This window comes from Oryx dammah, unplaced genomic scaffold, assembly GCF_014754425.2.
Source record: "Oryx dammah isolate SB20612 unplaced genomic scaffold, SCBI_Odam_1.1 HiC_scaffold_21, whole genome shotgun sequence".
Lineage (NCBI taxonomy): Eukaryota > Metazoa > Chordata > Mammalia > Artiodactyla > Bovidae > Oryx > Oryx dammah.
The window spans coordinates 21,724,395-21,748,174 of NW_024070205.1; the positions used below are offsets into that span (position 1 = coordinate 21,724,395).

At 45.0% G+C, this 23,780-nt stretch overlaps 1 long non-coding RNA gene across 1 annotated transcript; it reads right to left on the reverse strand.

The window, feature by feature from the left end:
* Positions 1-5: 5 nt before the first annotated feature.
* LOC120880537 lies at positions 6-21,658 on the reverse strand. Its single transcript, XR_005725053.1, has 3 exons — positions 21,608-21,658; positions 6,332-6,342; positions 6-17 (listed from the first exon to the last, which is right to left on the reverse strand). It is a non-coding gene; the product is annotated as an uncharacterized LOC120880537 (long non-coding RNA).
* Between the last annotated feature and the right edge of the window lie 2,122 nt (positions 21,659-23,780).

Consider the following 23,780-nt stretch of genomic DNA (forward strand, 5'->3'; position numbering starts at 1 on the left):
ATTATTTTATCTTAAGTCTTCTCTGACTTCACTGATCCTGTCCCTGGTCTCCTTGACTGTCTCTTTCTCTTCCATCCAAACACAAAATGTTGAGGCTCCTGAGAGCTTGGACTTGAATCTTCTTTGCATCTCCAAAAGTTTCCTTCTGGGTCTCTACTCTGGTTTCATGTGTTTAAATGCAATGTTTACAATGATGTCTCTGATATTTGTATTTCCTCTCTCAGCCTGTCTTCTGAGTTCTAAACTTATAAATCCAACTGTCTCCTTGACATTACCACTTGCATACATTCCCAATTGAGTAAGTCCAGAAAGGTACCCTGGGGACCTATTTTCCAAGTCCTGAATATTATACCCACCACCAAGTCCTGTCAATCCACATCTTACATATACTTTGCTGTGTCCATTGCTATGCTTAGTCACGGCCTACATCATCTTTCAACTGGACTAGTACAACTGCCTCCTGCTTGGTTTTTCTTTCAATCTCATTCTCTCAGTTCATTCTACCCATAGCAGCGGCTTCCCTGCTCAGCACTTACCTGTCAAGAGTACCACGCCATACTTGCTCTGGCCCTTTCCTCTCTAGTCTTTGCTTACTATACATTCCTCCTTATTCACCATGCTGTAGTCATGATGCTCTTCCTTCTGTCCCTTGAGCATACTGTACTCCTTTACACATCAAAGGTTTTTCACATTCTGCCCCCTTTGCCTGGAATGGTAATTTACATCTCCAGCTTAATGGCATTTATTATGGGCCAGGCCAGTTCTAAGTGCTTTTCATGGATTAATGCATTAAATTCTCATATCACCCACACAAGATAGGAACTGTTATTCTTCTGTTTAACCGATGAGGAAATTGATTCGCATTTACTCATCTAAATGTTCTTTCCTCCTTTTCTTGTAGTATCTCCTGCTTATTTTTTAGATCTTATCCTAAATAACACTCTGAGGATGCTTTCTTTGTCTTCCCTGTCTAAAATATTATTTTCAATCTCAGTTCCTTGTTTAGACTTTTATAGCATTAACTATAACTTGCAGGGTTTTTTGTTTGTTTGTTTGTTTGTTTGTTTATTAGCCCTCCTTGGTGGCTCAGATGGTAAAAGCGTGTCTGTCTACAATGAGGGAGACCCGGGTTCGATCCTGGGTTGAGAAGATTCCCTGGAGAAAGAAATGGCGATCCACTCCGGTACTATTGCCTGGAAAATCCCATGGACAGAGGAGCCTGGTAGGCTACAGTCCATGGGGTCGCAGAGAGTCGGATACGACTGAGCGACTTCAGTTTCTTTCTGCAGGGTTTTTTTGTTTGTTTGTTTGTTTATTGGTTGACTTGTGCTTTTGTCTGTATGGACTGAGGTTAGGTCTTTCTCACTCACTGCTGTATCTTGTGGCTCAGAATGGCAGCAGACTCTTAAATATTTGTTGATTGAATGAATGAGGGAATGAATGACCACCTAACTTGGAACTTAGTCAACGAGGTAGGGAGAGGGAAGGAAAAGGGGTGGGAGGATATGTTGTGTGGCAGCACCAAATGAGTCAGAGATGTGATGTTCTTGTCCACCTAACTCTATCTGTTCCATCAAGCAACAACAAAACAAAGTAAACAAACAGAATGAGAGAGAAAGAGCTTAAAGAGGAGAAGAAGGATTACTTATGTATATTTCTCTGATCATAGTCTAAGCACTAAAGTAATGAAGACCTACTGGGTATACATTTCAGTGGGAGGGAGGAATAGACAAAAGCGTAGAACCAGTCATCAGAGTTTGAAGGAGTGACTATAACAGTCTGTCTGGGTAGAGGATTTGAATGGGAGTGTAGTGAAAGATTGGAGAAGACAATGGCACCCCACTCCAGTACTCTTGCCTGGAGGATCCCATGGATGGAGAAGCCTGGTGGGCTGCAGTCCATGGGGTCGCTGAGGGTCGGACTCAACTGAGTGGCTTTACTTTCACTTTTCACTTTCATGCATTGGAGAAGGAAATGGCAACCCACTCCAGTGTTCTTGCCTGGAGAATCCCAGGGACGGTGGAGTCTGGTGGGCTGCCATCTGTGGGGTCACACAGAGTTGGACACAACTGAAGCGACTTAGCAGCAGCAGCAGCAGCAGTAGTGAAAGATAATTTCAGGAAATCAGGTTGGATCCCTGAGCACTGGCTTAGGGAGTGTGGATGTGAATCACTGAAGGTAGAAAGCCACTGAAAATCTTTGTACCAGTAGTTTTGGAATTACCAAGACTCAGGAATTTGGAATTACCAAGACTCAATATATTATAGACATTAAATCTGTGGCCTTGCTAGTATGTAAGCTATAAGAAGTGAGCAGGTTATAAGAATGTATTTCCTCTGTGTTACTCATTGTCCCATCTATGAGGACCCACAGTTTCAGTTCTAGTAAAGCTATGTTAGATGATGTTAGCATATAAGTGATCTTGTAGCTAATCGTAAGAATCTGGACATCAAATTTAAATGATTTAAATAATTATGCAGTTTTTATTTTTTTTTGTCTTGCATTTCTAAACAGTATCACTCCCTGGCTTCACTTACTATCAGATGTTTATTATATTAATGTTGTTATCTTCATTTTTATTATTCTGTATTTTGCATATTTTTGTAATTTTCCACTAATACTTTTTGGTGTAAGAGGGTTAACATATACACAAGAGACAGTTTTTATAGGTTTAAAAATGTTTTGGGGGTGAATTATTCTTGCTTCACTAGCATAAAGGTGACAGTATTTATTTAGCATGGAATTGGTGCAGGGGTAATTGATTGTATCTTTTCCTCTAAACTAACTTCCTTTACCCTTGTGAATCACCTGGCACTCAAAAGAACCAAAAAGGATTCATGGAGAGGAAACACTGCCTTAACACTGTAAGGTGTAACAATAACCCTGCCTTAACTTTCATGAGACTTGATGCAGACAGTACTAAAAATTCTTGGGGAGTAGCCATCCAATCTTAAAAAAAATAATTAAGTGGTCATAGAGGAGGCTAGATTCTCAATCTGGCTTTCTACATTCTGCATGTGTACCTGTTCAGAGATTTGACAAGCCCAGGTATTAGCATTTCTATTTCCAATTTCCCTCTTTATTTTTCCATTTCAAGGGAATGTTAGATTATATTCAGATCTCTAAGTCCAAGGATCCTTGTGAGGTCCATAAGATCTACCAGTGGGTCCATGAAATCAAAACAATGTTAAAAATAATATTAAGACATTACTTGATTTTTCCACTTCCAAGTTCTCATGTGCACAGTAGAGCTTTCCAGAGGCTATGAGATATGACATCACAAGAGATTTAAATTGGAGCAGATATGAGATTCTAGTTACTTTCTTTAAGCCAACATCTTTCTTAAAGATATTGGAAAAACTGCAAAATAATGTGATTATTTTCACAAAAATTCTTTTTACTGGAAAAACATAATTAAAAAATAAAAATGCTATTTATGTTCACATGTGTTAGATAATATTTAAATGAATCAATGAATCACTGTTTTAAACATTTCTTATTTAAAATTTTGAATATGGTAAATATTGTGAGCATTAATAATTCTTCTGGAAAATGTAAAAGAGATGTATTAAACAAAAGCCTTTTAGGGTCCTTAATAATTTTTAATAATGTGACGGGATCCAGAATCTCCAAAGTTTGGTAATTACCACATTGAAATGACTATTGTTGCTAGTAGTAACTTTTTCTTTGTCAACAGGATGGACAGTGAAGAATTAAAGAAATAGAACACCCAGGTAATACTAGTGAGGATGTTAGAGTGGGGCCAGGCTCATAGTAGGCGAGGTCTCTTGGAGGCGGGAGGCCAAGACCTGCCCAAAACCTCTCTATATCCTCTGTGTCCAGCATTATATCTAGCATAGGACAGTGGCTCCATACAATCTGGATATTGAACAAGCTAATGAGTAAGTGATAAAACACAGCTCATTCTCCTGATAAGGGCATGGTGTACAAGGTCTAATTAGGGCTAGGCCTGCCGTCCACAATTGAGATGAGCTTTTATTCAATTTTCAATTCATGCATGTATTCAATGGTTACTTATTGAGCACCTATTATGTGCCAATTGCTATGTCTAAGTCACATTACATCTTCAATTTTCTCATCTCTGTAAGGGAAACTCAAATAATCTGTGAAAACCCTTCTAGCAATGTCTTCCTCTGGATAATACAAGAGCTCTCTCTTTGTCTCCCTTGGATAAGCTAACACAGGGAAGAAGATAACTTTCCTCAGGCAAAAAAGCATCGTCTGCTTTAAGTGCTGCTGCAGAAACTTTAGAGGCAGATGGTTGACTGCCTTGGCATTTTACAGATAGAAATGGTCAAGTTTGGAAATGGGAAAAATTTAAACTAGAAATCAGCTAGCTCAATTTTATTTTCTAGAATTTATTCAGTATTAAACTCCAACTGAATAATTTCAATTTAGGGAATTTAGAAACCCTACCAGTGTCTCTCCCTTTGCAGAAAGATGATGATCAGAAGTCTTTTGTAAGAATCTGAGAAATTTTCTGCAGTCAATGCAAGCCAGGAAACTGTCATTGTCCTAAATTGGGTCATGAATTTTGAGAGAATGAATGATCCCTTTCCTTTAGTCACTTGTCCACAACTTCCATTCTGGCTCCCAAAGTCTTAAGTGCTCAAGTTCCATGGGTCTGTTTCTTGATTACTTGTATGGAGAAGTTCCCACATGTATTTGTCAGTTTTCATTAGATTACGTTGCAGTAACAAGCAACCTGTACATACCAGTGGCTTACAATGAAGGTATATTTCTTGATTGCATTTCATCGTTCTGATTCTGGCTGTGAGTCAGAATTACACTGCTCCTGCACCGAATAGCTTCTTCCTTTAAGATTCTAAGTTGAAGAAACAGCCACCATTTGGAATAGCTGTTACAATGGAAAATGAAAAAAAAAACGTGGAAAAATCATACAACGGTTCTTATGTAGAATGTGGCATTCAGTTCACATTCGGTTGGCCAAAGCAAGTCTCAGGCAGGCTGCCGCCACGGTCACTGGGGGCAGGGGAGATGCTCCTCTCAAATGGGCTTTCTGAAATCACCTGGCAGCAGGCAGGGATGTATATTTCTATTACAAAGGGAGAGTAAACAGTTGAGAAGCAATAATACTATCTAGCACACCATTCTTTGCAAGATATTATATAAACAAATTGCTTTCTCCATTTCATTTTACTTTATGACAGTTAAGAAGGAAAGAGAATCTTCCTGGAGTTCATGAACTTAAAAGATATGCTCATGGGACTGTTAGAGCATAGTTTGGAGGACTTTCTTGGCATCAGAGATGAGATTTGCTTTTTCTGCCATGGACTTAGAAAAATGGAGGAAAACAAAAGAACCAAAATAAACATGTTCTCACTGAAAGCATCTCAGTGGTGCTGACAAGGGGCCTCCTTGTCTCTGGCATTCTATAAAAGAGATAGTGAAGAAGAGATCTGGCTACTACACATTTTCTCCTTCATCTCTGTTTCTACCTATAGAAACCCCACCTGTCTAACCTCTGACCTGAAAGTATGAGCAGGGGCAATGCCCTGTCACTGAACGCTATCAATGAAAATTCAAGAAAAATGCCTGGAAATGCAAAACGTACTCTTTATCTCCCTTCCCCCCTCAAATTCTCTAATGTCTCCCCTTCTATTTTAATTTACACCATTAACACTCTGCACCTGGGCTCTTATAACAACCTGCTCTTTGGTTTCACTGCCTTCGCATTTATACTATGGCCATCTAGTCTCTCCTTGAGTGATTGCTCCAAAGTATACATGAAACCATGTTCAGTTCAGTGCAGTCGCTCAGTCGTGTCCGACTCTTTGCGACCCCATGAATCACAGGACGCCAGGCCTCCCTGTCCATCACCAACTCCCGGAGTTCACTCAGACTCACGTCCATCGAGTCGGTGATGCCATCCAGCCATCTCATCTTCTGTCGTCCCCTTCTCCTCCTGCTCCCAATCCCTCCCAGCATCAGAGTCTTTTCCAAGGAGTCAACTCTTCGCATGAGGTGGCCAAAGTACTGGAGTTTCAGCTTTAGCATCATTCCTTCCAAAGAAATCCCAGGGCTGGTCTCCTTCAGAATGGACTGGTTGGATCTCCTTGCAGCCCAAGGGACTCTCAAGAGTCTTCTCCAACACCACAGTTTAAACGCATCAATTCTTCGGCGCTCAGCCTTCTTCACAGTCCAACTCTCACATCCATACATGACCACAGGAAAAAGCATAGCCTTGACTAGACGGACCTTAGTTGGCAAAGTAATGTCTCTGCTTTTGAATATACTATCTAGGACCACCCTGTAAAATTATTCCCCAGGGCCTACTTCTTTGAGCCACAATTTCATTACCTGAAAAATGGGAAAATAATATCTATTTGGTAGGGATGAGGGGGAGGGTAAAAGGAGATAATACATGAAAAGTGCCTAACACAGACTCTCAATAAATGGCAGTAATGATGATGATTATGATAAATATCATAACAATCAAAATTGGCTCCCCATCCCCACCCTGCCTTCCCGACCTGCACTGTATGCTCTCATTTTGTCAAATGATGCTTAGTTCCCTAACCGGCCACCCTGCTCTGCAGCTTCATGCCACTGCCCTGGAATTCCACATCTGGAATGCTTTTCCTCACTCAGTTCACTCAGGTCCCCACTGCTTAGACCAAAGATGCAGAAGTACCTCACTGGCTGTGTTACTCCCATCCCTCCAGGAGAATGAACTCTTCCCTGCACTGGCACCCTTGAATCCCTGTATTGTCCTCTTCCATATTCCTGTTTGTCTTTTCTGCTAGAGTGCGAGTCCTCCGAGGACAAAGACTCTGTCTTACTTACCTCTACAAATGGGCCCTGTTGCCTGGCATGTTCTAGGTTCTCAAAGAAACGACAGACTGCAGGAAGGCTTTGAATCAAAGATAGATTATGATCAAGCAAAGGCCATGCTCAAATTCTAAGCTTGGAGTGGGAAACCGGAGAGCGGGTCTATATCCTGTACTGTGCGGGGGCTCAGCCCAGCCTTGGATAAAAGTGGCTTTGGGATATATGCCTTTAGGAAGATAAATTTATCATGAAAAACAAAAAAAATCAAACCCCGAGTTAAAAAGACCTCCAGATGGGCTTTCTCTTGATATAGTAAGTAGGTCCTTTATAGATCCGCTCCTTAGCATCCTAAATCTTGAGATGTCATGCTGCTCCTGGGGTTAGCCAGTTGCCTTAGGCTGAGTAGGCGTGCGCGGATAAGATTAAAACAAGTAATTCTGTTTGCCTGCTGCACACACCATTGTTTAGCTAGAAAAATTAAATTCTTATTCAAGCCTCTCAGCATGTTTAATAAATGCTTCAGGTACATAGAACCGTGTGTGAGGCAGGAAGAAATAAAGCCGTTCCCTGGGAGTGATACCTTTATTAACCTCACTGAGTACTGCAAGCCTGGCACCTGGGATGCTGGTCAGGTAATAGGCGAGCCTGGCAAACATGGATGAGTAAGACCCCGCCCCGGCACTCCTGTTCTTCTGTGATACAGCGTAGCTAGGAGGACAGAGCTGCTGTTTCAGCATTGGGCAGATCTGGGTTCAAATGCCAGCTCTGCTGCCTTGAAGCTCCTTACCTTGGATCTGCTACGTGTTACTCTTCTCATCCCAGGCTTCTCAGTTCAGTCACTCTGTCATGTCCCAACCACCAGGGAGGTCACAAGCTTGTTATTTTTTATTATGGTAAAACATATATAACATGAAATTTGCCGGTTTTTCCGTTTTTAAGCTTGCAGCTCAGTGGCATTAAGTACATTCACAATGCATCTACTTTAATCTGACATATGAGGAAGTAGTTTTACTCCCTTCTTTCCACAGATGAGAAAACTGAGGCTCTGAGAAGTTAAATAATGATGACTCTTTTAAGATTCTTAGAGTTAAACATGAGAAACTATTATGATTTTCCTTTCAGGACACAGGCCAGAAAACCCTATTTAGACCATTAAGGAGGGGAAGAGAATGGAAATTCTAGATTAGTTCATTCTTTTTTTTTTCTTTTTTTTAAATTTAGAGAACACTTTATTACTTTCTGTAATCAAACCCACATAGATAAGACCTTGCATATTTAATACAGTGCATTGCTGCTGCTGCTGCTAAGTCGCTTCAGTCGTGTCCGACTCTGTGTGACCCCATGGACTGCAGCCTACCAGGCTCCTCCGTCCATGGGATTTGCCAGGCATTACCCCTGTACAAACAGAAAAAAATGGTTTAACGTTTCTAGACCAATATACTGTTAATTTCTGTACAATGCCAACCCAACATGGTATAACTGGGATTGTTTGTTGTTTTTCAGTTGCTAAATCAAGTTTAACTCTGCAACCCCATGGACTGTAGCATGCCAGCCTTCCCTGTCCTTCACTGTCTCCTGGAGTTTGCTCAAAGTCATGTCCACTGAGTTGATGATACTGTCTAACCATCTCATTGTCTGCTGCCCCCTTCTCCTTTTGCCTTCAATCTTTCCCAGCATCAGGGTCTTTTCCAATGAGTTGGTTCTTTGCATCAGGTGGCCAAAGTAATATTTTTTCCAAAGTTGACAGCACAACTAAAGTTTCCAAAAATTCAAATTATATATATGTATATTTATATAAAAGGACCAATAGCAGTATGTTATGCATCAATAGCAGCAACAGCTTTTCCAGGTTCAACAGTCATCTGAACAGACTTATAGAGACATCCAGCACATGCCATTTAAAAAAGTAAAAAGGAAAACCTCGGAATATAACAAAGTTCCATTCCTGTTGTGCTACCTGGCACCATTTTTTAAAAACTGGCTTCTCAATCATCATCTAGAAAGAAAACATTCTAGAATAACATCATTAAAAACAGACCTGATAAGGCACGGTCACTATTATGTTTCATGACGCAGGTACGAGGCATTTTGCATTCACAGAGGTATGATACAATTTTGTTAAGAGTCCTTAGGCTTCCTGATGCATTAGCAGAGATGCCTGCCTCACCCCATGGAGGGAGTGGAAACAGACAGCGCCCCGAGACCCCTGCCTCTGCTGTCCTGTGGAGGTGGGTGTCCAGGCCCCAGCTTTGGGGCCAGCCTCTCAGGCTGACCCACTCCAACCACAGCTCCAGGGAGGGGGAAGGGAAGGAAATGAGTTAAGTCTGTCTTCAGATGCGTTGGTATTGATTCTGTCAGTTTCTTGCTGCTTGCTGACAGGAGATAGATGGCTCATAACGCAGCTGGGCACAGCACATTAGATCTCCGTCTCGGGGCTCCTAAATCATTTCGAAATTTTAAATTCCCTAATCAATATTTTATGGCAAGCACAGGACAGGGATCAGGCATGCTTCTCTCCAGGGTGTGTGCTCACACACAGGGTCCTGGTGGAATTGAGTGGCTAGAGGGGTCCGCCCTGCTGGGGGAGAACTTCTGGCTGGATTCTCCTGAGGGCAGTCATTTACTACTGGCCAGGACCAAGGGGCCCTCACAAGTTACATGATCCCAGTGACCACCTTTAAAGGGGAAGAAGTCTGAGGACAAGAGATGATGAGGTTGGTCCTTAGTTGCCTGACTTGTAACAAAACTGAGACCAGAAGTCAGGTCTTCTGACTTCCAGCCCAAAGCTCTTTCTGTGAAAGCATGCCTAGCAGAGTGCGTGGTACATAGTAGATACTCAACAAGTGTTTGTTCAGCATTAAGCAAATGTTAAAACTCATAAACAGCCAAAGTTTGAGCCAATGAGTTTTTGTGCTTATTAAGCTCTTACTAAGTGTCAGCCTCTGTTCTAAGTTCTACACCTGTAAAATACCAGTCTGTACTCATGATCCCATGAAGCAGGGACTATCATTTTCCCCATTTCACATATGGCAGAACTGAGGCTCTGAGAGGTAAGTGGCTTGTCCCAGGCCATACAACTGGTGTGTAAGGAACCTGCATTGAAAACCAGGCATTCAGGCTTGAGACCTTGTGTCTTAGCCTCTGTGCTGTGTTGGTGCCCCATATAGACTGGATTTGCTTTCATCAGTTGTGTTTAGACCCTTATCCAATGTGCATCTGTGTTTCATCCTTTGAAAGAGACAGAAAAAAAGAAAGAAAAGGACTTTGGTTTTGTAACCAGACAATGGCTTCATCTGCTAAAGAATCTACCTGCAATGCCAGAGACCCCAGTTTGATTCCTGAGTTGACAAGATCCTATGCAGAAGGGATAGGGTACCCACTCCAGTATTCTTGGGCTTCCCTGGTGGCTCAGGCAATAAAGAATCTTCCTGCAATGTGGGAGACCTGGGTTCAATCCCTGGGCTGGAAAGATCCCCTGGAGGAGGGCATGGCAACACTTTCCAGTATTCTGACCTGGAGAGTCCCTATGGGCAGAGGCGCCTGGGGGGCTACAGCCCATGGGGTCCGAAAGAGTTGGGCACCACTGAGTGACTCAGCACAGCAAAATGGCTCAAGAAGTAAGCAATCAGCTGTCTAATCAAAGACTTTCAGAGCTGATGAAAGTGAGGGCTGGACTTGACATTGTTTAGAGGAAGCAGCAGCTTGATGGGAGGATAAGACCCTGGTTTCCTGAGACTTGTAGCAGACAGCAGGCACCTGATGAAGAAATTTTGGTGATTCTGGCAATCAGCAGGCCTGTTAAGTGCTGCAATAGAGAAAGGAAAAAAAAATCCTCATCAGTTCCACTGGCACACAAAGCCTTTCTGCCTGGATCTGGTCCCTCCCTGACTTTTTCACCATCTCTTCCCCTTGTTGCTCACCCAAACTCACAGTGCTACAGGTTCCTGCTTAGGCCCTGCCTTGATACCCGATGTTCCCTTGGCCTGAAATGCTGGTCCACATAGTTGTCCCATGGCTGGCTCCTTCCTGTAATGTATATCTCAATGGAAAATACCAGCTGTTCAGAGAGGCCTTCCCTGCTCCCCCAGTCAAAACTGCCTATTAGACCAGAAGCTCACTGAGAACAGGAACCTTCCTGCTGATGTCTAGGACAGCACCTGGTGCACGATAGGTGAGGAGTAAATATCAGCACAATGTAAGAAGGATAAGTTCTTTGAAGAGGCCCCCTCAGATGGTCAGGCAGAGCACACAGAAACTAGGAGAGTATGGTAGGAAGGGAAGGGAAATTATAAAAGATTTCATGCCTGTGAGTGACCAGCCCCTGAGTCAGGGATCTCATGCCCCCCTTCCCTGGGAAGTTCATGCTAGTTTCATCTTCTTTAAAAAAAAAAAAAAGTATTTGTTTATTTATGGCTGCGCTGGATCTTTGTTGCTGCTCGTGAGCTTTCTCTTGCTGTGAATGAGCGGGGTCTACTCTCTAGCTGCGGTGCATGGGCTTCTCATTTCGGTGGCTTCTCTCGTTGTAAAGCACGGGCTCTTGGGCACGTGGGGTTCAGTAGCTGTGCTGCATGGGCTTAGCTGTTTCACAGCAGGTGGAATCTTCCCGGACCAGGGATGGAACCCATGTCCCCTGTGTTGGCGGGCAGACTCTTAACCACTGGACCACCAGGGAAATGCCCACGCTACTTTCTGATGGCTGCAGAGTTCTTCCTTATTTGGGTATGAAACCTGACTCCACTGCTTCTACCCATTCCCTGGTTTTTGTTATTTTATTTTTAATTGGAGGATACTTACTCTACAATATTGTGACTATTTCTGCCGTGTGTCAAGATGAATTGGTCATAGGTATAAATACGTCCTCCCCATTAAACCACCCTCCCACCTCACTCCCCATCCCACTTTTCTAGGTCATCACAGAGCACCAGCTTTGGGAGAAGGTGTGGAGAAAAGGGAAACCTCTTGAACTGTTGGTAGGGATGAAAACTGATGCAGTCATTATGGAGAAGAGTATGGAGAGTCTTTAAAAAACTAGGAATAAAACTAACCTATGATCCAGCAATCCTACTACTGGGCATAAACCCTCAGGAAACCATAATTGAAGAAGACATTGCTCCCAATGATCATTGCATTCACTGGCTTTGATCCAAATCCTGGGGCTGCCTGAAAGCCAGGCTCCATCTGCAAAAAGCTCCTGAGACCCCAAGAACCCCACCGCCCTGGGAATACTGTACTGGCCAGGAACCAGAAGGAATCGTGTCAGGTCTGAGCTGCAGGGATTTGATGATACACCACATACAGTTGAACTGTCAGAGTCAGCTTGCTCTTCCAAGGGAACATGCAGGGAATTCTGGGTCAACATCCTCTGAGAGCCATAGGAGGTTCTGCTAAGAGCCAGGAGGGAAAGCCAAGGACTTGGCTGTGTTCCTTTTAAAGAGTCCTGTTGCAAATGCTGGGGATTCATCATGCTCTCGTCCATTTCCACATTGTCTGATGCATTGCAGAGCCCTTTCAGGCATATTCTTGAATGTTCTCATCAATCTTAAACAAGATATCTGAGACAGGGATCACTGCCTCTGGAGAAGGCGGGACTCGCTGAAGATAATCTGCCTGTGACTTCAGGACTATCTGTGATTACACACAGAGTTGTGCTTCTCAAAACCAAGCATGTGTAAAAGTCACTTGGAAAGTTTGCTAAAACACAGATTCCCAGAGATTAGGATTCCATGGGCCTGGGTGGGTCTAACAAGCACTCAGATGATGCTGATGCCTGGCAGCACTGGTCCAGATGGTCCCACCCTGACTGGGTGGCTGCATTTGACTATCACACCACTGCCTCTCCTGAACTCTAGTAAATAGCAGATAACTGCAGAAAGCATGCCCCATATGGTATCTCACCTGATCTCAGCGTGACCCATGAGATAACTATGGTTATCATTCACATTCTGCAGATGAAAAACTGAAGGTTCAAAGAGGTCAAGTAACTTGTCTGAAGTCCCTCGTTCTGTAAGTGGCTGAGTCTGAGTTTTGCTGGACTTCAGAGCAATGGATTTAACCACAAATGGCATTGTTTGTCATGATTAGGGAGTGTGGAAACTGTTTCCTGGAAGTCAGAGGGATTTGGGGTTAACTAGGTCTCCTGTCCTCACTGGAAGAAGGGCCTTGCTTCCCACTGAGCACTGAGATGAAAGCTTGACTTTAGGGAAGAGCCTGACTTCTTTCCAGGAGTCAAAACTATCCCAAGAGCTAGGTGCTCTCTACGCCACTGTAGTTCCTAAGGCATCAGATCCAACCCACAGGATTACTTTAAACTCCTGTTAAGATCCAAGTGCCATTGTCTAGGGTGGAGCAACCCTGGGCAAGAGAGCCAAGCAGATATGTTGTGGGAACCTCCACCCGTGTGTTCCTCCTTTCAAGTGGCTCCCTGCTCTCCCCAGTAGCATTTGGGAACTTTCCTGCATTTTGGTCATTTAAACTCAATAAGAGTTGTTAAACTCTCAAAATGGAAAGGTTAGCAAATTTACAAATAACTGCTCCCATAGGTCTTTGCATTTTAAAGAGTCTTGAGAGAGAAAAGCAATGATTTACGAGTTGAATTCATTTCTACATGTTTCATTTCTGACATCACAATGGGCAGGTTGGACTGATGATTTGGGACCGGGTCTTCCTCTCTTTCCTCCCTGTACTTCATGGCACCAACCATGTCTGCTGTGCTGTAATTATTGTGAGGCTGCCTGTTTCATGATTGCCATCTCACTGGATGATAAACTCCACAAGGAAGAGAGATTTCTCCTGCTCTGCTCTCACAGTTGCTCAAAACCAAGACCTGTGGTGGGTTTGAAGCTTAGTCACAGCTCAGATGTGCTCAATGTGATGCTGTTTTTCTGTAACTGTCATTAGCTATCATTTTTTGCTATCGTGGAAAGACATATTCTTGAGAATCAAAGGTAGCTTAGTCAAATTCTGGCTAAATTTGTAGTCTCTTTTAACTAATTAGACAGTCAAGACTCAGCTTTTTAGAATTCAAAAAGTTGTCTTTTATCAAGTGTTCTTGTCTCCTGCCTGGAATGGTGCCTAATGCAGGAACCATGGAATCATGGAAGAAGGAAGTGGGAAGATTCCTGTCTGGTTTTTTTCTGGCTTCTGGTCCTGGCTGGCCTCTGAGCTGGAGTCGTTGGTCTGTTTGGTTTGGGGGTGTTATTCTCACTGCATTGGTTGTCTCAGCATCTGTGGCTGATGTGATGTGTAGTTTGTCTTCCTGGTTCAGTCCAAGTGACTACCCACCCAATTTGTGTCTCAACTCAGTTCTTGCTAGCCGCAATGATCTTCTGAAATTGCCAGGGTTAAAGTTGGTGTGCATGTGTGTGTTTGTGTGTGCACACACCTGCCTGCGTGTGTGCTGCAGGATGACACATCTCCTGTGATGGGGGCTCCTCCTTCCCACTTGGCATGATGGAAGCAGCCGCCTGGAGGGGTGCCATGGAAGGGACAGGCAGGGTCTGCAAAGCAAGTGTGGAGAAATAGAGAGTGAGCTGGGCATTCAGGCAAAGAAAAGATTCATTATAGGAAGAAAGAAAGTGATTGGCTTTAGAGAAAAACCAGTGCTCCCCCTTTACAGCTGACTCTTATTATATCTTATCAATGGGAATTTGTGCCCCGAAGGGAGGGGGCCTTAGTTTATCTTTAGCCTGCAGCTGAGGTCTTGTGGTCACAGGGTCGGAGGGGTCTCATGGTCGGGTGGTCACATAGTCTTGAGAAACTGGCACCAGCAGGAAAGAATAGGATATTGCCTTAAGGAAAAAATAGGATGCCCATCAAGGCAAAGCAGCCACTGTGACTTCATCCCCTGTTTGTCAGGTCACCACAATGAGCCATTTTTAAACTATATGTTGTGAGCCCCTTGTGGACTCTAACAGGGTCCTCTCAGGCAACTCACTCACATGTAATTTAATTTCCTCGATGTCTTTCTCTGTGATTTTCCTTGAGTTTCTTCTCATCTAGTAGGGCAAACTGCTCCACCTCATCTCTCCCATCCTGCCTACGCTATGGAGTCCAGAAAGACTTCTTTCATCTTCGCAAGTGCCTGGTTCTTGCACTGAAAACCCTGGGCTTTCAAGGTTGCTGTCTTTTCTGTGAATTAAAAAAAAAAATTAAATTAGGATGTCAAAGTCTTCTTCTTCTTGGAAAACTTAATTCCTTGTTTTCTCTTCCACTCTATCCCCAAGCTGTGGATAACTCTGACTCTGAGTTTAGAGGGCTTGTGGGCAACACAGCTACCAAATTACCAGGAATGAAAAATGCATAGAAAAATGCTTCAAAATATTTTTCTGTTTGATGGAAGGCACCAGTGTTTATGGAGTAGACATTGGTAGCATTGACTCAGAGTAAATTCTGGACTAACATTCAGGCTCATTCTGAGGTCCTTTGGGCCTTGGAATATTGAGTATATGAAGGTTGATTGGAGACTTTAAGATACCACACACTAGGGACAGCCCAGAATAATGTGGTGATGATTATGACAATAACATTTCATTTTACAAGTATTTTCCCTACAGACTATTTTATAATTCATCCTTTATTAAGCAATATATTGTGTGAGGCATAGTGCTAGGACATGTTCCTATGTGAGGAGACAAAATTTATTAAATTGGCAGTGTTTATGAATTTCCCTCTTTCTTCAGCCCATCAAAAATAATCTTGTTATTTAGTCCAATTTTCTCCTGCCACCTTTTTTTTCCCCCCAAAAGAAAGGATTCTTATTTGTCGAGAAAGAGCTTAAGTTAATGTAGGTCACAAAGTGCTGAGAGGAAGGACAAGAAGATCTGGAGGAACGTCTTTCTCTCCTCCCCTCCTCTTGCCTCCTCCTCCCTTCTTTCTTTTCCATTTTCCTTCCATTCCTGCTCCCTCCACTCCCCTCCCCCTCCTCTGTTCCACTTCCCTTCCTCTTCCATACATCCTCTCCGCTCCTGGGCATTCTCATCAAGGTTCTGGGTTTCTTCCCTATGGGACTAGCCGGAGGTGATGATTCCCAAAGTCTGGATTCAGGCTAGGGATAGCCAAGAGCCTACACTTGGATTCCCAGCTTGAACCTGATGCTCAGTTAGCTCCATCTGAATTCTGAGACAGGCTGGAACCTGGGACCTGGGACCCTTTGCTGCAGTGCTTGCACCTGCACAAACATCTCCTTGAGCAACAAAATACAAAGAAATTATAGGGGACTAAAAATAACTGTGTGCATATGTAGCTGGGACAAATTTGGGACAATAAGATACAAAAGGTCCAAAAAACCCCAATCGCCATTTCTAAAGAGCCAAGAGCAAAAGCAGGGTACTGCACATGCCTCCTTGTACTCAGACCACCTAAACCAGCCCTTGGCCCAACCCCTGGACCCACCCCCTGTGCTCACCCCATATAGGGAACCAGCTCACCCCTCACCACCCCTGGGGAGTGAGCCAGAGAACCTGTTACTTGTTCTTGCTGCCTCCTGCAGCTGCAGGAGCCTCAGTAAAGCCTTGCCTGAATTTCTTGTCTGGCCTCTTATCAGTTTCTATTGGTTGGGGAAAACCAAGAACCCCAGTGGGTATCAGTTCTACTGTGGTGGGATTGAACAGTGGCCCAGTAATAGCGGTTCCTCCCATCCTAGTGTGCCATTATTTCTCGCATGCCCAGCTTCCTCAGGAATTTCCTGGGTAAAGAGGGGATTGTCAGGTTGGAATTTAGGCTGTCGTGTGTCACGCCCTGGGGATCCCAGTGAAGACAAGGGGTCCAACCCTCCAGGAGGTCCCTGTGCAGCCGTGGGGAGGGACAAATGCACGGGAAAGGACAGCGTGGTAGGGTCACTGGTATTCTAGGCGTGTGTGCTGGGTGCTGCTGGAGCACATGGATGGCATCTCATCCCGCCTGACCGGGGGAGGCTGCCTGGACAAGGGATGTCTACGCTAAGAAGCTGAGAGTGCCGACAGAAGCAGGGGAGCAGGCAGCTGTGCTGATTTGTGGAGTACTCAGATGAGGATGCTGAATCTAGGCAAGCTGAATAGAATAGATAATGGGATTCCAAGCAGAAACGGAGGAAAACTAGGACTGAGGATCAGGAAGGGGAATCGAGAATACAAAGCACCTGCTGAGAAGAGCCGACTCATTGGAACAGGCCCTGATGCTGGGAAAGACTGAAGGCAAAAAGAGAAGGGGCAACAGAGAATGAGATGGTTAGACAGCATCACCAACTCAACAGACATGAACCTGAGCAAATTCTGGGAGATAGCGGAAGACAGGTGAGCCTGGCATGCTGCAGTCCATGGGGCTGCAAAGAGTCAGACATGACTTAGTGACTGAGCAACAACCTCTCTCCTCGAGGGTGAGAACTGGAGCTGGGAATGGGGGTGAGGCCAGGGTTGGGGAGGAGAGAGATGCACAGAGAGTTAAAGGCTAAGCCTGGGAATGCCCTGGTTTCAGGGCTGAAAAGGCAGAGGGGCTAGATAGAGAATGATTTAGAGAGCCAGCTGGGAAATCCTAGCAACCTGATCAAAGCATCACCAAGCCCTGGGTCCTCTCACAGTCCCGCTTAGGAGTGTGCAGCCCTCACCCCTTTGTGTTGCGGGCCTTACAGGTGATGTTCAGCACAGCTACCATCTCTCAAGGGAGTGCCAAGCAGCAGGCCCAAGCTAGACTAATATACATATTATCATCTGAATTTCTTAGAATTCAGTGCAGTAAACATCAATTTTCCCATTTTACAGATGAGGAAACAGGTTCAGAGAGGTTAAGTGACTTTCTCAGGGCCCCTGTGTCACACCAGCTGGATCAGAACTGGAATCCAAACTTTTAAACTCTATGGTAAAGACTGCTGTTGTTCATTTGCTAAGTTGACCCCATGGACTGCAGCCCGCCAGGCTCCTCTGTGCTCTACTACCTCCTGGAGTTTGCTCAAATTCATGTCCATAGCATTGATGATCCTATCTAACCATCTCATCCTCTGTAGCCCCCTTTTCCTTTTGCCATCAATCTCTCCCAGCGCCAGCATCTTAACCAGTGAGTCGGCTCCTCACTGTTTTTATCGTTCAAAAGGGCTACTGGAAGTGCAGCCTTTCCTGGGAGCTTGCAGCAATGCAGAGTCTCAGACACCATCCCAGAATTGCTGATTCAGAATCTGCATTTTAATGAGTGAATTAGCCACACATTAAAGTTGGTAAGCTCTGCTACAAGCTACCTCCACACATCTACCTTCTGACCTTATGTCAGGGGTCCACGCTGCCCCTGATTCTTTGCCTCCCATCCTCTCCTACAGTCCTGTTCTGGGAAGATGTGGGTTGGGTGCTGTGTGGTTTACTTGGTGGCCCTGCTCTGCTCGTTATGATTAGAGTTTGGCACTGCACTTCGGTTTCCTAAAGGGATGGTTTCTTACAGGAGTGTTGGCATGAAGGAGAGTCAGCTTTTCCATGGTGACGGTCTGCCCCTGGAGATCTGGCGCTGGGCCTCGAATGTACTGCTCCCCAACTGTGCTCATCAGATCACCGTGATCTTGTTATTCTCTCTGAGCACACATGGAACCACTGAAGGCTGAAACTCTCCCCACCTGGCTCTCCAGTCTGCCCATCCCTCCCCTTGGGTGGATGTTCCCTGTAGTCTACTTACAGGAGAGGAAGAAACTCAATAGCGTTTGGCTGCTGTGCACAGTTGCTGATTGACATGAGTGTTAGTGTTAGTAACTCAGTCTTGTCTGACGCTTTGCAACCCTATGGACTGTAGCGCACCAGGCTCCTGTGTCTGTGGGGTTCTCCAGGCAAGAATACTGGAGTGGGTAACCATGCCCTCTTATAGGGGATCTTCCCAACCCAGAAGGGATGGAACCTGGGTCTCCTGCATTGCAGGCAGATTCTTTACCACCTGAGCCACAAAGGAAGCCATGAAGCATCATGAAAATTACTACTTTCTGTTTAGCACAATCTGTATGCCAGGCATTGTGCTGGGTTTTATGATTTCCATTGTACAGATGATGAAAAGAATTCTTAGAAATGTGAAGTGATGCAATGAAAGTCACATGGCTAGTAAGTGGCGGAGATGGGATACAATCCCACAATTACTTGACTCTGAAGTTCATGCTTGTTCCACATTACCTCTAGAAAGGCTTATGGTTCCTAATTTCGATTAATGAAAGTGACAGATTCTCATAACTGAATCTTTGCAGACTTGTAGTGCGGTGGCTTTTAAATGTTAGTGCACATCAGAATCAGCAGGTGGGCTGGTTAAAACACTGGTTTGGTAGTTACGATGTGAGACTAGAGCATTTGCACGTCTCACGAGTTTCCAGGTGATGCTGCTGCTGCTACAGGCCATGCTTTGAGAACGGCTGCCCCTCTGGACTCGAAGGGGCAGAGAAGAGCAGAAGACAAAGCACTCATGTTCCCGTCCCCCAGCCAGCTGACATGCCTGGGCCTTGCTTTTTGCTTCCTGGACATTATTTCACAGGAGAGCAGAGGTCTGGCTACTTGCATCTGTTTCAGTTCAGTATCTCCTCTTGTCTGGGGAGTATGTAGGCTGGTCCACTGCCCTAAACTCGGGAGGGTCACCTTCTAACAAGCTGAGGATTTAAAAAGCATACAATAACACAAACAAAGGCCTAGAGACTGAAAGCATGTTGATTTATGGACACTTCTCAGGAGCTAGTAATCCAGTTCAGAGAATGAAAAAACCTTGGCTTATCCACCCAACTCGAGGGCTTCTCTGAAATTCACGTGATTTGCAAAAAGTGGGATTCATCATTTGCCTTTCCCTAGAGTTCTTGCCTTATTGTGTATAGCCAAGCTTCCAAACAGAGTTGACTTTGAATTTCCATCATGGAACATCAAGCATGCTTGGGAGAACACTGGGGGTCTATCTACATGCTAATCCTGTAGGCACTCTGGCAGTGAGAGGCACGATGTACAGAGCATCAGGGCTAAGAGCATGAGGCTGTGGAGTGAGATAGAGCTGGTTGCAAATGCTGGCTCTGCTATTTAACAGCTGAGTGTCCATGAGCATATTACTTAACCTGTCGATCTCATTGTCTCCAGAATCAAGGCTGATATAAAAAATATTTAGCCAACAGATATGGCATGAGCATCAGCCAGTCAGAATGGATGGAGGCCAAATCTGAAGCAACGCCAACTGTAAACAAGCCAGAACCAGGGTGGAGGACTGGCTTGCATTTTCCAATATGATGTGGGTTCCATCTGTGGTTTATCTCTGGGCAGTAAGGAGGGTGTGTGTACGTGTGTGCATGCATGCGGGTGTGTCTGCAAACGCACACTCAGAGAACAACAGGAAGCCTTCCTGGGAGTGAGACCACCTGGCTGTTTCAGGGTCATGAGAGATCTCTCTTTTGGAGGCCTTGGACCATAGTCAGTTGGGCCTGTCCCTTTTCCACAATCTGGTTGGTAGCCAGTGGGTGGGAAGCCAAGAATGAGAAAAGGTTCTGTGGGTTGATTCTTATTCTGCTATCTTTGGAAAGAGGCAAGGCCAGATTCCTATAACTGCTCGAGATATGGAAAAGTACAAAAGACTGCATAAAGGCCTCTCCCTCCCAGACATGGTCGGGGGGACCTGAATAGTCCTTGCCCTGGTATACAACCATTGGTTGACCTGGTTTACCTTTTCTGGGGAACAGGACAATGTACCGCATGGGCTTGAATTGAGAAGCAAACAAGGCAATAGGTGTGAAACACCAGGCACCCAGCAGGAGCTCAGCTCTGTGTTGATCTTCTAGGCCGTGTGCCTAGTTTAGAAGCTCTGAGGCTCCGGGGAGCTCTGTCCACTGCCTGAGAGCCAGGGAGCCAGGTAAATTTCCTGTGATACTGTATGGACCTTGCTTACTGATACTTGAGTGGGTCCTTATGGGAAACTTGTACTGAGTACTAAGACAGATGAGCTATTTGTTGTGCAGGGAAAGTAAGTAAAAGAAAAGTACTGCTGAGTTCTAACAAGCAGAGGGGAGAAGGTCTTCCCATCTGGGGCCTCGTGAGAGTTTCAAGGTTGGTAGCAGTAGTGTAACCCCAGTGCGAACAGCTTGTACAGAGGTCAGGGTATGGCTAGCAATGAGGTGGATGGCTGGGTCAGTGTCTGTGAGGACGAGGGAAGGTGGCCACAGGCAGATGCACACCCCCATGTCACCCTCAAAGTCAGCTGTGGCCCCTGGTGCCTCTTGCAGGGGCATATGGTAGCCGTGAGTGAGTGAGTGGGGGGAGGAGCACCTCTGCTCCAGTTCTAGGGGAAACCAGGCTGCTGCAGCCCCCAGAAGACCTGGGATGAGGCAGTGGACCAGCCGCGGGGCAGATGGACATGCAGATTCAGAGCCTTCCCTTGTCCATGTGCTCTTCTAGACTGCTATTGTCCAGGAAACAACCCCCGACTACGTCTACATCTTTGGATGTTGCACCTTGTGTCTCTTTCCTCCGTTCTCTCAGCCACTATAGTCCTCATCTTACTCTTGTTAGTTTTAAAGTGGGCCACCCCCTCCTTCCTGAAACTCGTTTGTCTTATCTATTTATTTATGGCTGCGTTGGGTCTTACTTGCAGTGCGCAAGCTCTTCGTTCAGGCATGCAGGCTCTCTCACTGTGGCACGCGGGCTCCAGAGACCCTGGATTCAGTAGTTGTGGCGCACCAGCTTATTTGCCCTGCAGCATGTGGGATCTTTCCAGACCAGGGATTGAAGTTGCATCCCCCGCATCGGAAGGCAGATTCTTAACCCCTGTACCACCAGGGAAACCCCCATCTTTTGTCTCTTGAGTAATGTGATTTCCTGTCTCATTTGACCTCACAAACAAACCCTGCCCTAGAAAAGGGCCTAGTTAAGGTGGCAGAGCCTGGTAATTGAAGCCCTGTACTTCTAACACCCTTCCTTGGAAGACTCTTTCCTCCTCCTGCATCTTTGTTTCAGGGCTTTCTCGCTCTCTCTCCAGGTAACTGAATCTGCATTCAAGAACTCAGTGGTCCCTGTGCATGAGCCTGAAATCTCCATCTCCAGTCAGGAGCTTGTTCTTTAGTATTTGCGTATATTTAGTATTTGGATGCCCTCTGGGTGTCTCTTCTTTGGTTGCTGTCTGGATTGTTGCACTGACCTCCCAATTTAGGAGCTGCTTCAGGTTTCCTCTCCTCCAATCCACACTCCTCCTCCTACCCAATTTTTTCCCCTAAATTACCCACTAGAACTTATCCCTGGGGCAGCTTCAATGATTCACCAATACCCACAAGAAAACTACCCAGTATGAGTGGTGACAGTGGTAAAGAACCCATCTGCCAATGCAGGAAATGTGAGGGACACAGGTTCGATCCCTGGGTTGGGAAGACGCCCCCTGGAGAAGGAAGTGGCAACCCACTCCAGATTCTTGCCTGGAGAATCTCATGGACTGAGGAACCTGGCAGGCTACAGTCCAGAGGGTTGCAAAGAGTTGGATATGATTGAGCAACTTAGCACAACTTGAACTAAATCGTCCCAATCTATGTTGCTCTTAAGTGGTCTGAAAGACGCCTGATGCTTGGGGTCTGCTCCCTTGCCAGCCTCCTTCCTTGTTTCTCTCCCACCCAGTTTGCAGACGCTGACCTTCATGACCTTCTGTCAGTTTCTCAAATACAGTGTGTCTCGTACCCCTCCGTGCCTGTAGACATGCCGCTTTCTTTCTCTGAATTGTTCTTCCTGTTCATCTGCTGGTGACATTTGTCTTTGCAGATTTTTCTACGGAGGCATCTCCTCTGTGAAGTGCTTCCTGACACCCAGGGCTGGCTTCACCTGTACAGTCATGCAGGGCCCGAAGTTTAGAAGGGCCCTGCATTTGGTGGAGTGCTCTAGCTGTCACCATCTTAAAATTGTAAAGAATTTAAAAATAAAGGACTGTGCATTTTTATTTCACACTGAGGCCCATAAATTATGGATCTGGTCCTGTTGCCATCCCCACAACAACATCCACATGGCACAGTTGGGACATTTACTAGGTTGTGTTGCAGTCGCTGTGATCCGTCCACCTCACCCACTGGCTGGTGGGGTCCTTGAGACCATGTCTCATTCATCTCTAATCCTTAGCCCCCAGGGAAGACAGTAGCACATAGTAGGGACTCAGTAAATGCTTGTGGATGGAGTTAATTCAGGGCTGTGAGTTTTTCCTCCTTAGTCTGGGAGAACTCCCTTTCTCTTTCCTTCTTTCTTTCTTTCTTTTCTTTTTTTAAAATTTATTTAATTGGAGGAAAATTCCTTTACTGTCTTTCTCTTTAAAAAACATTCCCCATGTGAAAAGGAGTTACCAGAAACAGTGAGCTCCAGTTTTAATTATTATTATTTTTTTAGCTTGGCTTTATGATCTAGCCTAACTCTATTTACTTCTAGGGGCATCAGTTGACTTATCTGTGAAGTGAAGGGCAGGACCAAACTTAACACTTGAGGGGCTTTTGGGCTGTAAGTCTCCAAGCCCCTCTATCTCTCTCTCTCTGTTTTGGGCCTCTCCTTCAGAACACTTAAGAATCCCCATCCTTTATACTCCTTTTTGACAAAAAAACAAAACAAAACCAAAACTCGCCTTCTCTCTCATGTTATCTCTTTTGTTTTTCATCAGGAAAGGCAAGGCCAGACTCTTCACTCAGCAAAAGTGGTTTTTGTTGACATTTGGAGGGAAAAAAAATGAAGAGAAAAGTCAAAGATCCTTCAGAATCTTGGTGTTTGAATATTTAAAGGCTCTGAATGCTAGAAATGTTGACAGGTCTGTGTCAGCTTTCATTCTGATCCCTAGGCCCATTGTTAACTCTCCAGAGACAAAAGTAGCTCACTTCAAGGGTCCATGTGCAGAAGAGATTTGCTGGTCAACTCTTCTGCCTGCCTGGCCTTCCCCTGCCCCCGTGGCTGCCTGCCTGACTGCTTCGATGCCCGAGTTCTCAGAATGCTCCTCTCCAGTGTGCTCTGGGGACTCCAGGGTGGGGCTGAGGGAGAAGGTGGGGGGAAATTGAGTTG